General features: G+C 36.9%; 1 protein-coding gene across 3 annotated transcripts in view; it reads left to right on the forward strand.

Annotated features, from left to right (window-relative positions):
* The window catches only part of HYCC2 (hyccin PI4KA lipid kinase complex subunit 2), a 70,078-nt gene that overhangs the window by 12,192 nt on the left and 41,090 nt on the right, over positions 1–16,796 (forward strand). For all 3 annotated transcript variants that reach the window (XM_080798906.1, XM_080798908.1, XM_080798907.1), the window contains exon 3: positions 12,952–13,051. The gene's annotated coding sequence lies outside the window, so the exon portion shown is untranslated. The remainder of the gene's footprint in view (positions 1–12,951; positions 13,052–16,796) is intronic.

A 16,796-nucleotide genomic window follows, 5' to 3' on the forward strand; every position in this document is an offset into this window, starting at 1 on the left:
ATCTTACTAACCAGGTAAAATAAGCATGATGTTCTCAGTGTAATGAACAAGTGTAATATCCTGTGGGTTCGTGAGATGTTCAGAGTTCTTGTAGTCTAGACTGATAAGACATGGCTTCACCACTACTAGCCAAGTGACCTTGTGCAAGTGATTTAACCTGTCAATGACAGCTTCTTCATCTAGAAGTTGGGGAGAAGGACAGTGCCAACCATATGGGGTTTTTATAAACAGATGAATTTTTAAAAATGCTTAGAGGATGCCTGGCTGGCTCAGTCAGTAGGACATGTGACTGGATCTCAGGGTTCTGAGTTTGAGCCCCACATTGGGTGTAGAGATTACTTAAAAATAAAATCTCCTGGGGTGCCTGGGTGGCTCAGTGGGTTAAAGCCTCTGCCTTCTGCTCAGGTCATGATCCCAGGGTCCCGGGATCGAGCACCACATCAGGCTCCCTGCTCAAGTGGGGAGCCTGCTTCCCCCTTTCTCTCTACCTGCCTTTCTGCCTACTTGTGATCTGTCAAATAAATAAATAAAATCTTAAAAAAAAATAAAATAAAATCTCCTCTCCTAAATAAAATCTTAGAAAATAAATATGCTCTTAAAAAATAAATATGCTTAGAATAGTGTCCCACATATAGTAAATGCTGTATAAGTATTAACTAATAAAATACTACTAGTAATAATATAAAATCTTTATGGAGAAAATGTAAGCGGGTTTTTTTTTTTTTTTTTAAAGATTTCATTTATTTGAGAGAGAGCTAGAACAGCGGGCAAGGGTAGAGGGAGATGGAGAAGCAAACTTCCTGCTGAGCAGGGAGCCTGACATGGGACTCAATCCCAGACCGACATGGGACTCGATTCCAGGACCCAGGGATCATGACATGAGCCAAAGGCAAATGCTTAACTGACTGACCCACCCAGGTACCCTAAGGTGGGTATGTTTTTAACCTTAGCATAGGGAAGGAATTCATTAAAAACAAAAAGCAGGGGTGCCTGGGTGGCTCAGTGGGTTAAGGGTCTGCCTTCGACTCAGGTCATGATCTCGGGGTCCTGGGATCGAGCCCCACATCTGGTTCTCTGCTCGGCAGGGAGCCTGCTTCCTCCTCTCTGTCTGCCTCTCTGCCTTCTTTTGATCTCTGTCTGTCAAATAAATAAATAAAATCTTAAAAAACAAAACAAAATTTAAAAAAAGCATAATGCTATAAAGAAAAAAAGATTGACAGATGTGACTGTTTTCTTAATTTGTAAATCTAAAGTTTAAAGATAAACTCCTTTGTATACATTTAATTATATTTAAAATTAGAAACAGTACATCTGTTTTCTTGTCGTATTCCAAAAGAAGCAATGGTCATGATAAGAAGAAAGGAAGAAATATTTAGGCACTTAGATGCCCACCTCTACTCTATCCTCCTTTATCCAATTTCCTGCTTTTTCTTTTTCCTGATAGTAGCTCTGGATTATAGTTAAAAATGATTAACTCATGGGGTGCCTGGGTGGCTTGGTCCGGTAAGCCTCTGCCTTCAGCTCAGGGTCCTAATTCCAGGGTCCTGGGATCAAGTCCCACATTGGGCTCCTTGCTCAGTGGGGAGTGTGCCTCTCCCTCAAATATTTTTTGCCTTCAGGAAGAGCTTCTCCTGAACTTTGTCAGTTAACTAGGTAAGGAAGATAATTATTTAGAGGTAAGAATGCCACCAAACCCAGATACTGCTGCCTTCCTTGACTCTTTAAATACCAAGTATTTTTAAAAGTTATTTGTTATTTGAAAGATTTTTTCTAAAATTCAGCGTAATTTCCTGGAATAAGTTGTATTTAAGGCATGCCCATCTTTACACCCAGAATATGGTCTCTATTAGTTCCCACTGAAAGGAGCAAGGCTTCCTTAGAGAAGTGTTTGATCCTAAGTCTAGGGCAAGAACTGTACAAGATGAGCCTGTGACTTCTAGTCGTATCAGGAAGTTAGAAGACTATTGTCATTTACTAGGTTTATGTCAAAAGAGCTTTTGAGCTATGTTGGGGGTTCCCATGACCAGTTCCAAGTTTCATGATTTGTTAGAATCACTCATAGGTCATTATACTCAGTTATACTTTATTACTGTGAAATGATAAAAATCAGCAAAACAAAAGACATACAAGGTGAAATCTGGAGGAAATCGGGTGCGAGCTTAACAAGAGTCCTTTCCCAGCGGAGGAGTTGGACAGGATGCTCTTAATTTCTCTAGTAATGAGTTGTGACAACATGTGTAAGATGTTGCCTTCTAGGGAAGATCTTTTGAGCCTAGATGTCCGTGGTTTTTATTGGGGTATCAGTCATACATACCATAGTTAATGAAGTTTCAGACCTCCTAAAGAAAACCTGATTTTACCATAGTCCTGTTGTTCATATAGACTACTTCGACAGACTGATGCAGTTTGATTCAAGGCCACAAGAATGCAAAATACTTACCAGAACGTTTCAGGAGTTCATTTTCCAGGAGCTGTTAGAGTTGAATGTGTTGACCCAAAATTATGTTGAAGGCTAACCCCCATTCCCTCAGAATTTGACCCTATTTGGAAATAAGGTCGTTGCAAATGTAATTAGATAAGATGAAGTCATACTGGAGGAGGGTGGACCTTTAATCCAGTATGAGTGGTGTCTTTCTAAGAAGAGGAGAGAAGACACAGGCACAGTAAGAAGATAGCAGTGTGACAACAGAGACAGCGGTTGGCCAGGGAATACCAAGGATTGCTGGCAACTCCAGAACCTGAAAAGACAAGACAGGATTCTCTGCAAGTTTCAGAGGAAGTATGGCCCTGCTGACATCTTGATTTTAGATTTCTAGCTCCCAGCAGAACTGTGAGATAAATTTATGCTGTTTTAATCCATGCAGTTTCTGGTACTGTGTTATGGCAGCCTTAGGAAAGTAATACACTAACCAGTGGCCACAGTAACAAACCCTTTTTGGGAATGTGCAAGGTTTGAACAGATAGGCTTGCTGAATTAACTATTGCCTTGACAGGAGTCAAGCATGAAAAGGCTTCCACTGGGCAAAGATGGGACAGTTTGAGTATTGGTAAGAATAATAACTATAGTGGGTTGAAACATACCAAGTATATTTAGCCCATGAGTTTATAATGATACTTAAAGCAAAACTAATTGCCTACCAGTAGAGGATCCTTGTTAACCAACTCACTTTGGAAGCTGGTTAAAAAAATAAAGGGAAAAACATTAAGCATTTATCCCATCTTTCCTGTAAAAATGCTATTACTAAGTAACCAAATACTAGATAGAGAAATTTCTCTTTCTAGAAATATTCCAACTAATTAAAGAAGAAAGAATAATAGAATTAGGTAATTATTTATAACCATTTGGTAGTCTCTAAGGAACATTAGGCTGCTAATATCACAGACCGTGACAACCAGATGTTATGAAGCTACAGACAATATGAATGGTTCCCACTCCCCGAAAATAAACCTAATCTGGTCAAACTGCTATTATCCAACCACAATCTTATAAGAGCTACAGAAGGCAGAGGAATATATTAAATCATCATAAGGGTGTAGTCAGCCAAATCCAGACATGTGGAAAATGGTAAATAACTGTTTTCTTCAACAAATAAATTACAAGATAGACACACACACCTCTAGATTCTAAGAGATTTAAGAGATGTCATCCCGGGGTGCTTGGGTGGCTCAGTCGTTAAACGTCTGACTTCAGCTCAGGTCATGATCCCAGGGTCCTGGGATCCAGCGCTGAATCAGGCTCTGCTTGGCGGGAGGCCTGCTTCTCCCTCTCTCACTCACCCTGCTTGTATTCTCTCTCTCTCTCTCTCAAATAATAAATAAAATCTTAAAAAAAAAAAAAAAAGATGTCATCCAGTCCTGATATGTGAACTTCATTTGGATACTGATTCAGTGTTTTAAAAAATTGACATAATTGTAAATGTGAACATCAATTGGGTATTTGATTATATTAAGGAATTTAAAATTTCTTTTTTTTTTTTTTTAAAGACTTTATTTATTTATTTGACAGAGAAAGAGAGATCGTGAGTAGGCAGAGAGAGAGGAGGAAGCAGGCTCCCTGCAGAGCAGAGAGCCCAATGCGGGGCTCGATCTCAGGATCCTGAGATAATGACCTGAGCCGAAGGCAGTGGCTTAATCCACTGAGCCACCCAGGCGCCCCAGGAATTTAAAATTTCTTATATGTAATGATATTGTGGCTATTTTTAAAAAATATTTTTTAAAATTTTATTTGAGAGCGCATGTGAGAAAGCAGAAGTTGTGGGGAGGAAGACAGAGGAAGAGGAGTAAATCAGGCTTCCCACTGAGCAGGGAGCCTAACATGGGGCTAAATCCCAGGGACCTGAGCTGAGGGCAGACACTTAACCAACTGAGCCTCCCAGGCATCCCTCTTTTTTTTTTTTTTTCTCTTGTTTTTTAATGTAAGCATTTATAACTCCAAATTTCTTCATTAGCAGCACTTTTTTGTTGCATCTCATAAGTTTTGTATATTGCGTGTTTATTTTCATTTGTCTCAAGTATTTTGCAATTTATTTTGTGATTTCTTCTTTGACTTCTTGGTTGTTTTAAAGTGTGTTGTTTAATTTGCACAATTTTGTGGATTTTCCCAATTCTCTTCATTTCTGACTTCTTACTATTATGATCACAGGAAGTACTATGTGTGATACCTGTTTTTCTTAAATCTACTGAAACTCAACTTGTGGCCTAGCATGTGATCCATCCTGGAAAATGACCCAGTTATACTTGAAGAATATATCTGTTTTTGTTGGGTAGAGTGTTCTGTATACCTGTGTTAGATCTTGTTGGATTATTGTGTTGTTTACATCCTCTGTCTGCCTTATTTCCTTTTGTGGGGTACTTAAGTCTCCAGATATTATAGAACTATTTCTCTCTCCACTTCTGTCAGTTTTGCCTCATATATTTTAATGGTCTCTCACTAGGTGCATAAATATTTGTTATGTCTTCTTGCTGTATTGATCTTTTATAAGTCCTCCTTTGTCTCTTTTTTGAATGAAAGGTTATTTTATCAGATATTATTAGTATAGCCATCTTTGATCTCTTTTAGTTACTATTTGCATTTATTATCTTCTTGTATTCTTCTACTTTCAATCTGTTTGTGTCCTTGGATCTCAAGTGACTCTTGTAGACAGCATATTGTTGGATCATGTGTTTTTATTGTTCTGTAAAACTTTAGTCTTTTTGAAGAATTTAATCCATTTACATTGATTGTAATTACTGATAAGGATTTCTATAGTTTTGCTTTTTGTTTTCTATATATTTTATCACTTTTTTGTTCCTCATTTCTGTATTACTTTTGCATTTAGTTGATTTTTTTAGTGAAATGTTTACATTTCTCATTTTCTTTTGTGTATATTCTGCAGCTCTGTGTGTGTGCATGTGTGTGTGTGAGTGTGGTTACTATGGGGATTGCATTTAACATCCTAAAGTTAAAACACTGTAATTTGAATTTATACTGACTTCAATAACATACAAAAATTCTGCTTCTTTACTGGTCTGTTCCCACCCCTTTCAGTTGTTGATTGTATCTTTGTACAGTGTGCGCTACAAAACATAAGCGAATTCTTTTACTCTATGCAGTTGACAACAAAGTAAACGTCAAGGTTGGTAACTGTACATTACCTCTGAAATTACTCATATCAGAGAGATCCTATGATAATTGTCTTTCTCTGATTGACTTATTTCACTTAGCAAAATACCCTCTAGTTCTATCCATATTGTTGCAAATGGCAACATTCCTTTTTTTTTCTTTCTTTCTTTTTTTTTTTTTTTTGATGGCTATGTAACATTCCATTGTGTATATACCACATCTTCTTTATCCATTTCTCTCTTGATGGACATCTGGGCTCTTTCCATAGTTTGGCTATGGTGGACATTGCTGGGTGCAAGTGCTCCTTCAGATCACAGAGATATAAATGTTATATCTTTGGGGTAAATACTTGGTAGTGCTAGTGCTAAGTTGCACTATTTTCAACTTTTTGAGGAAGCTCCATGCTGTTTTTCAGAGTGGTGCACCAGCTTGCAGTCCCATCAACAGTGTAGGAGGATTCCCCTTTCTCCACATCCTGACCAACATCTGTCATTTCCTGACTGGCTAATTTTAGTCATTCTGACAGGTATGAGGTGGTATCTCATTGTGGTTTTGATTTTTATTTCCCTGATGCCAAATGATGACCATTTTTTCATGTGTCTGTTGACTGTTTGTATGTCTTCTTTGGAGAAATGTCTGTTCGTGTCTTCTACCCATTTCTTGATTGGATTCTTTGTTCATGGGGTGTTGAGTTAGATAAAATCTTTACAGATTTTGGATACTAGCCCTTTATCCGGTAAGACATTTGCAAATATCTTCTCCCATTCCACTGGTCATCTTTTGATTTTGTTGACTGTTTCCTTTGCTGTGTAGAAGCTTTTTTTTTTTTTTTTTTAAGATTTTATTTATTTATTTGAGAAAGAGACAGAGCATGAGAGGGGAGAAGGCTGGGGGGGAGAAGCAGACTGCCTGTGGAGTTGGGAGCCTGATGTGGGACTTGATCCCAGGACTCCGGGATCATGACCCGAGCTGAAGGCAGTTGCTCAACCAACTGAGCCACCCAGGCGCCCTTTGTGCAGAAGATTTTTACCCTGATGAGGTCCTAATAGTTCATTTTTGCCTTTGTCTCCCTTGCCTTTGGAGATGTGTCTATCAAGAAGTTGCTGCAGCCAAGGTCACACAGGTTGCTGCCTGTGTTCTCCTCTAGGATTTTGATGGATTCCTGTCTCATGGTTAGGTCTTTCATCCATTTTGAGTCTGTACAGCATATGATGTAAGGAAATGGTCCAGTTTCATTTTTCTGCATGTGGCTGTTTGAATTTTCCCAACATTACTTGTTGAAAAGATTGTCTTTTTTCCACTGGATATTGTTTCCTCCTTTGTCAAAGATTAGTTGGCTGAATAGTTGAGGGTCCATTTCTGAGTTCTGTATTCTGTTCCATTGACTTATGTGTCTGCTTTTGTGCCAGTACAATACTGTCTTGATGATTACAGCTTTGTAATAGAGGTTGAAATCCAGAATTGTGGTGCCATCAGCTTTGGTTTTCTTTTTCAATATTCCTTTGGCTATTCAGGATCTTTTCTGGTTCCATACAAATTTTAGGATTATTTGTTCCAGCTCTGTGAAAAAAGTGGATGGTATTTTGATGGGGATTGTATTGAATGTATAGATTGCTCTGGGTAGTATAGACATTTTAACAATATTTTTTCTTCCAATCCATGAGCATGGAACGTTTTTCCATATTTGTGTCTTCAATAGCTTTCATGACTGTTCAGTAGTTTTCTCAGTACAGATTCTTTGCCTCTTTGGTTAGGTTTATTCTTAGGTGTCTTATGGTTTTTGGTGTGATTGTAAGTGGGACTGACTCCTCAATTTCTCTTCTCTCTGATTATTAGTGTATATAAGTGCAACTGATTCCTGTGCATTGATTTTATATCCTGCCACTTGCTGAATTCCTGTATGAGTCCTAACAATTTTGGGGTGTTGCCTTTTGGGTTTTCCACACAAAGTAACATGTCATCTGCAAAGAGTGAGAGTTTGACTTCTTTGCTGATTTGGATGCCTTTTATTAATTATTGTTGTCTGATTGCTGAGCCTAGGACTTCTGGTACTATGTTGAACAACAGTGGTGTTAGTGGACATCCTGCAGTGTTCCTGATCTTAGGGAAAAGCTCTCAGCCTTTCCCCATCGAGAATGATATTTGCTGTGGGCTTTTTGTAGATGGCTTTTATGATATTGAGGTATGTTCCCTCTGTCCCTACACTGTGAAGAGTTTTAATCAAGAAAGGATCCTGTACTTTGTCAAATGCTTTTTCTGCATCAATTGAGAGGTTCATATGGTTCTTGTCCTTTCTTTTATTAATGTAGTGTATCTCATTGATTGATTTGTGAGTGTTGAACCACCCTTGCAGCCCAGGAATTAATCCCACATGGTGGTGGTAAATAATCCCTTTAATATGTTCTTGGATCCTATTGGCTAGTATCTTGTGAGAATTTTTGCATCCATGTTCATCAGTGCTGTTGGTCTGTAATTCTCCTCTTTGATGGGGTCTTTGTCTGGTTTTGGAATCAAGGTGATAGGAAAAGTTTGGAAGTTTTTCTTCCATTTCTATTTTTTGAAACAGCTTCAGAAGAATAGATATTAGTTCTTTTTTTTTTTTTTAAGATTTTATTTATTTATTTGAAAGACTGAGATCACAAGTGGGCAGAGAGGCAGGCAGAGAGAAAGAGGGGGAAGCAGGCTCCCTGCTGAGCAGAGAGCCCCATATGGGGCTCGATCCCAGGACCCTGGGATCATGACGTGAGCTAAAGGCAGAGGCTTTAACCCACTGAGCCACCCAGGCACCCCTAGGTATTAGTTCTTCTTTAAATGTTTGTAAGAATTCCTCTTGGAAGCCATCCAGCCCTAACTCTTGTTTGTTGGGAGATTTTTGATTACTGCTTCAATTTCCTTGCTGGTTTGGGGTCTGTTCAGGTTTTCTGTTTCTTCCTGTTTCAGTTCAGGTAGCTTATACGTCTCTAAGAATACATCTATTTCTTCCAGATTGCCTAGTGTGTTGGCATATATTTGCTCATGATATATTCTTATAGTTGTTTGTATTTCTTTGGTGTTGGTTGTGATCTCTCCTCTTTCATTCATGATTCTATTTATTCGAGTCCTTTCTCTTTTCTTCTTGATCTTGGTAAGTCTGGATAGGGGTTTATCAATCTTATTCTTTCAAAGAACCAGCTCCTAGTTTTGTTGATCTGTTCTGCTGGTCTTTGGCTTCTAGTTCATTGATTTCTACATTGATATTTATTTATTTATTTATTTATTCATTCATTTAAAAGATTTTATTTATTTGACATAGAGAGAGAACGGTCACTAGTAGGCAGAGAGGCAGGCAGAGAGGGAGGGGGAAGCAGGCCCCCGCTGAGCAGAGAGCCCGATGTGGGGCTCCATCCCAAGGCTCTGAGATCGTGACCTGAGCTGAAGGCAGAGACTTATTAACCCACTAAGCCACCCAGGCACCCCTCTGCTCTGATCTTTATTATTTCTCTTTTCCTTCTGGTTTTAGGCTTTGTTTGCTGTTCTTTCTCCAGCTCCTTTAGGTATAATTTTAGGTTGTGTATTTGAGACCTTTTCTGATCTTGACAGACGTTTGTATTGCCATATAGTTCCCCCTTAGGACTGTCTTTGCTGTATTCCAAAGGTTTTGAACAGTTGTGTTTTCATTTTCATTTACTTCCATTATTTTTTAAATTCTTTAACTTTCTGGTTGACCCATTCATTCTTTAGTAAGATGCTCTTTAAGCTCTATGTATTTGAGTTCTTTCTCTTGTGATTGAGTTCAAGTTTCAAAGCATTGTGGTCTGAAAATATGCACGGAATGATCCCGGTCTTTTTATTCTGATAGAGATCTGATTTGTGACCCTGTATGTGATCTGTTCTGGAGAATGTTCCATGTGCACTTGAGAAGAATGGGGATTCTGTTGCTTTTCGATGGAATGCTCCGAATATATCTGTGAAGTCCATCTGGTCCAATGTGTCATTCAAAGCCCTTGTTTCCTTGTGATCTTCTGCTTAGATGATCAGTGCATTGCAGTGAGGGGGTTGTTAAAGTCCCCTACTATTATTGTATTATAATCAGTGTGTTTCTTTAATTTTGTTAGTAATTGATTTATATAATTGTGCCCATGTTAAGGGCATAAATATTTACAATTGTTGGATCTTCTTGTTGGATAGATCTGCTAATTATGATATAATGTTCTTCCTCATCTCTTGTTACAGTCTTTGGTTTAAAATCTAATTTGTCCAATATAAAGATTGACACCCAAGCTTTCTTTTGGTGTCCATTAGCATGATATATGGCTTTCCACCCCCTCACTTTTAATCTGGGGATATCTTTGGGTCTAAAATGAGTTTCTTGCAGACGGCATACCTATGGGTCTTGCTTTTTTATCCAGTCTGATACCCTTTATCTTTTGATTGGGGCATTTAGCCCATTTACATTCAGAGTTACTATTGAAAGATGGGAATTTAGTGCCATTGTATTACCTTTGAAGTCACCATTTCTGTATATTGTCTACGTTCCTTTCTGGTCTGTGTTATTTTTGGGCTCTCTCTTATCTTAAAGGATCCCCTTTAATATTTCTTGCAGGGCTGGTTTAGTGATCACAAATTCTTTTAGTTCTTTTTTGTCCTGGAAGGTTTTTACTCTCTCCTTCTATTTTCAATGATAGCCTTGCTGGATCAAGTATTCTTGGCTGCATATTTTTCTCATTAGGACCCCTCCAGCTAAATTTTTTTTTTTTTAAGATTTTATTTATTTATTTGAGAGCGAGTGAGAGAGACTATGAGAGGGGAGAAGGTCAGAAGGAGAAGCAGACTCCCCATGGAGCTGGGAACCCAGTGCGGGACTCAATCCCAGGACTCTGGGATCACAATGGGAGCCGAAGGCAGTGGCTTAACCAACTGACCCATGCAGGCGCCCCCCACTCCCTAAATTTTTAAAAGATGTTTTTGCTAGGTAGTTAGAGGATATTTACTGTATTCTAGATTAGTAGTTATTTTCTTTTGTCCTTTAACTGTTATTCTGTTATATCCTGGTTTCTTTTGTTTCTGTTGAGAAATTTGCTGTCAGTCTTACTGTTTCTTTGAAGGTCAACTAAATTTTTTCTTGAATTTCTATGAATTTTTCTTTTCCTTCACTCCTTCCTTTCATAATTTAATTATGATATTGTAGGCATGGTTTTCCTTGAGTATATTCTGCTTGGAGTTGGCAGAGTATCTTGAATCTCTGAATTGATTTCTTTCATCAGTTTTGTAAAATTCTGTTGTTCTCTCTTTGAATATTGGTTATATCTCCTCTCTTGTCTGGGACCTCGGTTGTATGTATATTAGACATTTTGAGCATGTCTTCCATTTCTCTTAAGCCTCTCCTCTAACTTTTCCCCTACCTTCTACTCTTCTTTCTGTCTTCTTTCCTACTTTCTTTCTCTAGCTATAGTTCAGTATTTCTTACTGACTTAGTCTAATAATTGTATGGTCTACTGTGTCCAGTTTGCTATAAATCCAATTTATTGAGTTCTTAATTACATATATTCTGTTTTTCAGTTCTACAATGTACATTTAATTATTTCTATATATCCTAATTCATTGGTGAAATTTTTCACTTCGTCAGTTTTGTCCATTTTCTCCTCTATTTTCTTTAGTATGTTATTCAGAATTATTTACAGTTGTTGTCCTTGTGTGTTAAATCTTACTCGATCATCTGTGGATCTGACTCTGTGTAGTTTTCTCTTAATTATTGGTGATATATTTGTCACTTAGCATATTTAGTAATTTTTTATTGTATGCCAGACCTTATGTATGAAAGAACATTGAATATGAAAGAACATATTTAGTAATTTTTTGAAAGTAATTCAAAAGAATATGAAAGAGCATATTTAGTAATTTTTTATTGTATGCCAGACCTTATGTATGAAAGAACAGTAGAGGCTTCAGATAGTGTTACCTTCCTGATATGTTTTTTTCTGTTGCTCAAATGACTGAGGGGCTTATTTTTTCCAGTTTATCAGGAGTTGAGCTGTGTTAAAGTATAATAAAACTCCATTTCCTATACTTTTTTTTTTCTTTCTTAAATTGAGAACCTAGTGAATATCTGTTTCATTAACCCTGAAAGATTGTTGGAGACCCATCTCTACAGAGATTCCCAGTATAGCTTTCAAGACTGCCAGCTTACACTGCTTCAAAATCTGACAATTGTCTTGGTGGCTCAGATTTCCCAAGGTACAAAAAGAGTTTCCTTGGGGTTCCTGGCTGGCTCAGTTGATAAAGCATGCGACTCTTGATCCTCAGAGTTGAGTTCAAGCCCCATGTTGGGTGTAGAGATTACTTGAAAATAAAATATTAAGAAAAGGGAGACAATGAGTTTCCTTGAAATCAAATATCCCTTCTCAAAGTATGACCAGCTCCTGGTGTATCTTTCCAGAGATATTATATTAGTCCTTTTCAAGTTTTTTAACCCACAGAAATCAGGAAATGAAAATCGTATGTGACAGTCAGTAGATAAGAGCTAACAAGTCAGCTGCTATCATTCTATTAGGAGGCCCTAATGCATCTTTAGTTTGAAAAACATCAGAGACTTTGCAGATGACAATGTAACTTAACTCCAAGAGAATTTTATTGCATTATTTGTATTTTTTTAAATCATATTTTGTTAATGAACATTTTGGGGTATTTTAGAATTTAAAGTTGTGATACAGTTCTGAATCAAAATGGTAGAGCATAATGTCAGCAACTACTTGAAAATAGATTTTACTTTATGAGGAAACTATACTTTTAGCAATTTGAGAAGGATTCTCTCTGATCAAAAAAGCTTTTATGTATTTTGTACTCAAATTTCAAGTTAATAGCATTTTCTGTGTTCTTTTAAAAAAATGATAAAATTTCAGTTCTGTTAATCTTATCCAAAATGATTTTGTAGCCATTGATACTTCCTAAGTTTGATGTTATACTGCATATTGAAATTTTAATGAGTGTTTGTACATGTATGTATGAGAGTGATATCACTGTAACATGTTTCAAAAGTTGGAATTCATAGAATTTTTGACTGAAAAGGACTTAATTTTATAGATAATTCAAGTGAAGCTCCAGAAAATTTAGGTTACCTACTTAAGGTCTTATGGATAATGGGAAATTTGAAACTAAAAGTGGGACTCCTTTTCCCAAATCTAGTATTTTTAAAATTAGGTTTGATGATGGTACACAAGTATATGCTGGTTATTATAGAAAGTTTTTTAATCCCTCATTATTTCTAAAAATAGATAATTGTGTTATAAATATTTTTTATTAAAGTTGTTTTTGTTAAATTTCTAAGAATACCATCTCAGTATTTCATAGTTTTTAATTTTTTTTTTTTATAGCGCTGGAAAATATTTAAGTCTCAACAAATGAATTCCACACTTGAATTCTGCCGCATTCCTGTGCCACCTCCTCCTTTAGAAAACTGATCTTAGAACAGAGGTAAAATTATGGAATTTAACTTTTTAAAGGATAAAGAATGAGTTTTCCACACAATTAGACGTGTTAGAATTTTTGGTTATCTTTGGTGGGTAGCTTCTATTTATTTAGCAGTTTTACCTAAGAGACTTGAAATAATCGCATCTTAATTATTGCCCTGAGTTTTACTTTTGAAACTGTTTCCTTTTTAATAGTTGTGCCTTTTAACCTTGTTGCCAGATCTTTACAGTTATTGAATAATTGAATATATTCAGCATAATCATATTATGTAGCTACACTGAGATAAGTGCTGTCCAATAGAATTTCTGTGATGATGTCCATGTTCTGTGTCTGTGCTCTCCAGTATGGGAGGCAATAGCCACATGTAGCTGCTGAGCACTTGAAATGTAGCTAGTGCAATGAAGGAATTGAATCTTTAAATATTATTTTATTTAAAGTCATTTAAATTTAAATAGCCACATGTAGCTAGTGGCTGTCATATTGAATGGTGCACTGTAGGTTTTTTCTTAAAGAAGTTGTTATTTATAATAATCACATGTCTTTGAATGCTTAAATTTCAGAATTATACCTTGAAATATTTTCATAGTTGTTGGCCTAGTTTGTAAAACCACTTTTCACTATTTCATATGTTTCTCTGATAATTGTATAGCTTTGTTTATCCAATAACGTTGGTCTACTAGAAACTCTTGAGAGCAGTTTTCATAATTAGTTTTTCTCACTGATGTATTATTTAATCTTTAAAAAAAAACCTTTGAGAAAAATAAAATATGATGAAAACAGGGAGGAAGGCAAACCATAAGAGACGCTGAACTCTAGGAAATACACTGAGGTTTGCTGGAAGGGAGGTAGGTGGGGGAGAAGAGGTAATTGGATGATGCGCATTAAGGAGGGCACTTGATACAATGAGCACTGGGCATTATATGCTCTGATGAATCACTAAATTCTACCCTGGTAACTAGTAATAGACTATATGTTAACTAAATTACATTTAAGTAAAGAAAAAAAACCTTTAATGTAGGTACTTCTATTATTCCCTCTTTGTTATTTATTTATTTTTTTGGTTAAAATTTTATTTATTTTTTTGACAGAGAGAGACACAGCGAGAGAGGGAACACAGCAGGGGGAGTGGGAGAGGGAGAAGCAGGCTCCCTGCTGAGCAGGGAGCCCGATGAAAGGCTTGATCCCAGGGCCCTGGGTCATCACCTGAGCCGAAGGCAGATGCTTAATGACTAAGCCACCCAGACGCCCAATTATCCCCTTTTTATAAATGAGGAATTTGAGGCCATAAATCAGTAAAATTAATATAATTAATAAGTTACTTTTCCTCGGATACATAGTTTGTAGGTCATAGAATTGGAATTCAAACTCAGGCAATCTAGTGCCCATACTGTAACCATTAGGCTGTACTGCCTCTTATAATCTCATTTTCTGTAAATTGACAGTTTCTTGGGGAGAAAAAAAAAATACATGCTTACTATCAGCTAAGACATAGTCTCTACACATGTAGGCAATGGAAAGCTTATTACACTTGGGTGAGTTCTGTGATTTTACTTTCTGGCAAGTAGTTATTGACTTCTTTCAGATCATGTTCCAGCAGTTTATTATTTTGCTCCTTATGTTGTCTTCAGGGCTTGCTAATAAAAGTTGCCATTACCATGGTCACCAAAAGGATAACTATTTTCTGTGGTATCTTTTTTACTTTGTTAAATAGTATGAAATAGAGGCAGTATGGCCTGAATTGAGCTGCAAGCTGGAATATTGGCTTGAATTTTGCTTTTAAGATTTTATTATTTTTTTAAGTAGTCTCTAGGTCCAACATGGGGCTCAAATTTGTGACCCTGAGATTGAGTTGCATGCTTTACTGACTGCACCAGTCAGGCAGCCCTTAATGTTTGCTTTTAAATATAGTTTTTATATCCCAGGTAAGGGGATGGATATAATATGCAACAGAAAAAAACTTCAGAATTATGTATTGTATGGATAAGTAAAGAGAAAACCTGCAGTACATCTGTAACTGTATTCACAGCTACCTCTAGATACTAAGATACTGGGAATAGTTCAGAAATCCATATTTACAAATTTCTCTGTAACTATACAATTCTATTTTCAAATAAAGGTACTAAAATATATTTTTAGGATTTTAAATGTAGTAAATAACTTACCCTTATAGAAAACTGAAGCCCAGAGGGTTTAAGTGATTTGTCCAAAGTCATATAAGCCATGTGGTTCATTGATTAAATAAACACGCATAGTTATCTGCCATAAGTCCAGATACCTTAGTGTGCTTGTTAGCTTTGAGTACATAGTGAACATTCAGATGTGAACGAAACCGACATGGATCCTGTTTTCATGTAACTTGCTATCTATCTTGTTGGGGAAGATAGACAATAACTAATAAGTAATAAGATCTAAGAAGCAAGGTACAAAATCCAAAGCACTAGGAAATGAACATATTTGTTGGAATGGAAAATACTAGAAAAGGGAGAAAGGAATGCTGTTTAGATAAAGTTGTTAAGACTGGCCGGCTGAGATTGACAGGACTGGAAGAAGCCAGCTATGTAAATAACAGTAGTAGGACAGCATTCTAGGCTGGCACAGTCTATACAGAATCCCTATGGTAAAGGGGTGCACAAAACTATGGAAAAAACGGAAAGGTGAGTATGGCCAGGATATAGGAGGCTGTGTGGGGAATAGTATGAGTTATAAGAAAGGGACCAAAGTACATTTTTCAACTGTTGGCTTTAGAGTAGACATTAAATTAAAATCTGAGTTCTGCCAGTTAAACCATGTTACCTTGTGTGGGTCATTTGACCTCTTTACACTCTAATTTTCTTGTCTGTTATTTGGGAATAACAGAGGCCATATTAATAGTAGCATATAGTATCAGGAAAATTAAGTATATAATACTTATAGCAAACATTTATAGTGGTTATTTTGTGATAAGAACTGTTCTAAGTATTTAATAATTGTATGAAATTAGTACTGTGCTGCCGTTTTCCTTTTTGAACTGGGAGAAAGGAGGCACAGAGGAATTAAGTATAGCTAGGAAGGGGGTAAGAGGGCTTACACATAGCTGTAGTAAGTGACCTTAAACTTAGACAATCTGTTTCCAGAGTCCATGCTCAAAGTGTGTTCTAGAGATCCCTTAAGTAGGTTTGTAGGGTCAAACAGTATTTGCTGCCTTCATTGTCATTCTCTGATAAATATAGAGTGAAGGTTTTCATCAGCCAGTTAAATGCAGAAGTAATAATGAGATTTGCAAAATATGTAAAACAATAAACACTACTTTCCTTACCAAATTTGTTTTTTTTTTTTTTTTTTTAAGATTTTATTTATTCGTCAGAGGGAGAGCACAAGCAGGCAGAGTGGCAGGCAGAGGCAGAGAGAGAAGCAGGCTCCCCTCCGAGGAAGGAACCCGATACAGGATTTGATTACAGGACCCTGGGATCATGACCTGAGCTGAAGGCAGCAGCTTAACCCACTGAGCCACCCAGGCATCCCACCAAATTTGTTTTTGCTATGGAAAAATAAGATTTCGATTTAAAACATTTATGTAAAAAAATATGGGGCACCTGGGTGGCTCGGTGGGTTAAGCCTTTGCCCTCAGCTCAGGTCATGATCTCAGGGTCCTGGGATCGAGCCCTGCATTGGGCTCTCTGCTTGGCGGTGCTTCCCCACCTCTCTCTGCCTGCCTCTCTGCCTACTTGGCGATCTCTGTCTATCAAATAAAATCTTTAAAAAAATAAAA

The sequence above is a fragment of the Martes martes genome, assembly GCF_963455335.1.
Source record: "Martes martes genome assembly, chromosome: 3".
NCBI classification, from domain to species: Eukaryota; Metazoa; Chordata; class Mammalia; order Carnivora; family Mustelidae; genus Martes; species Martes martes.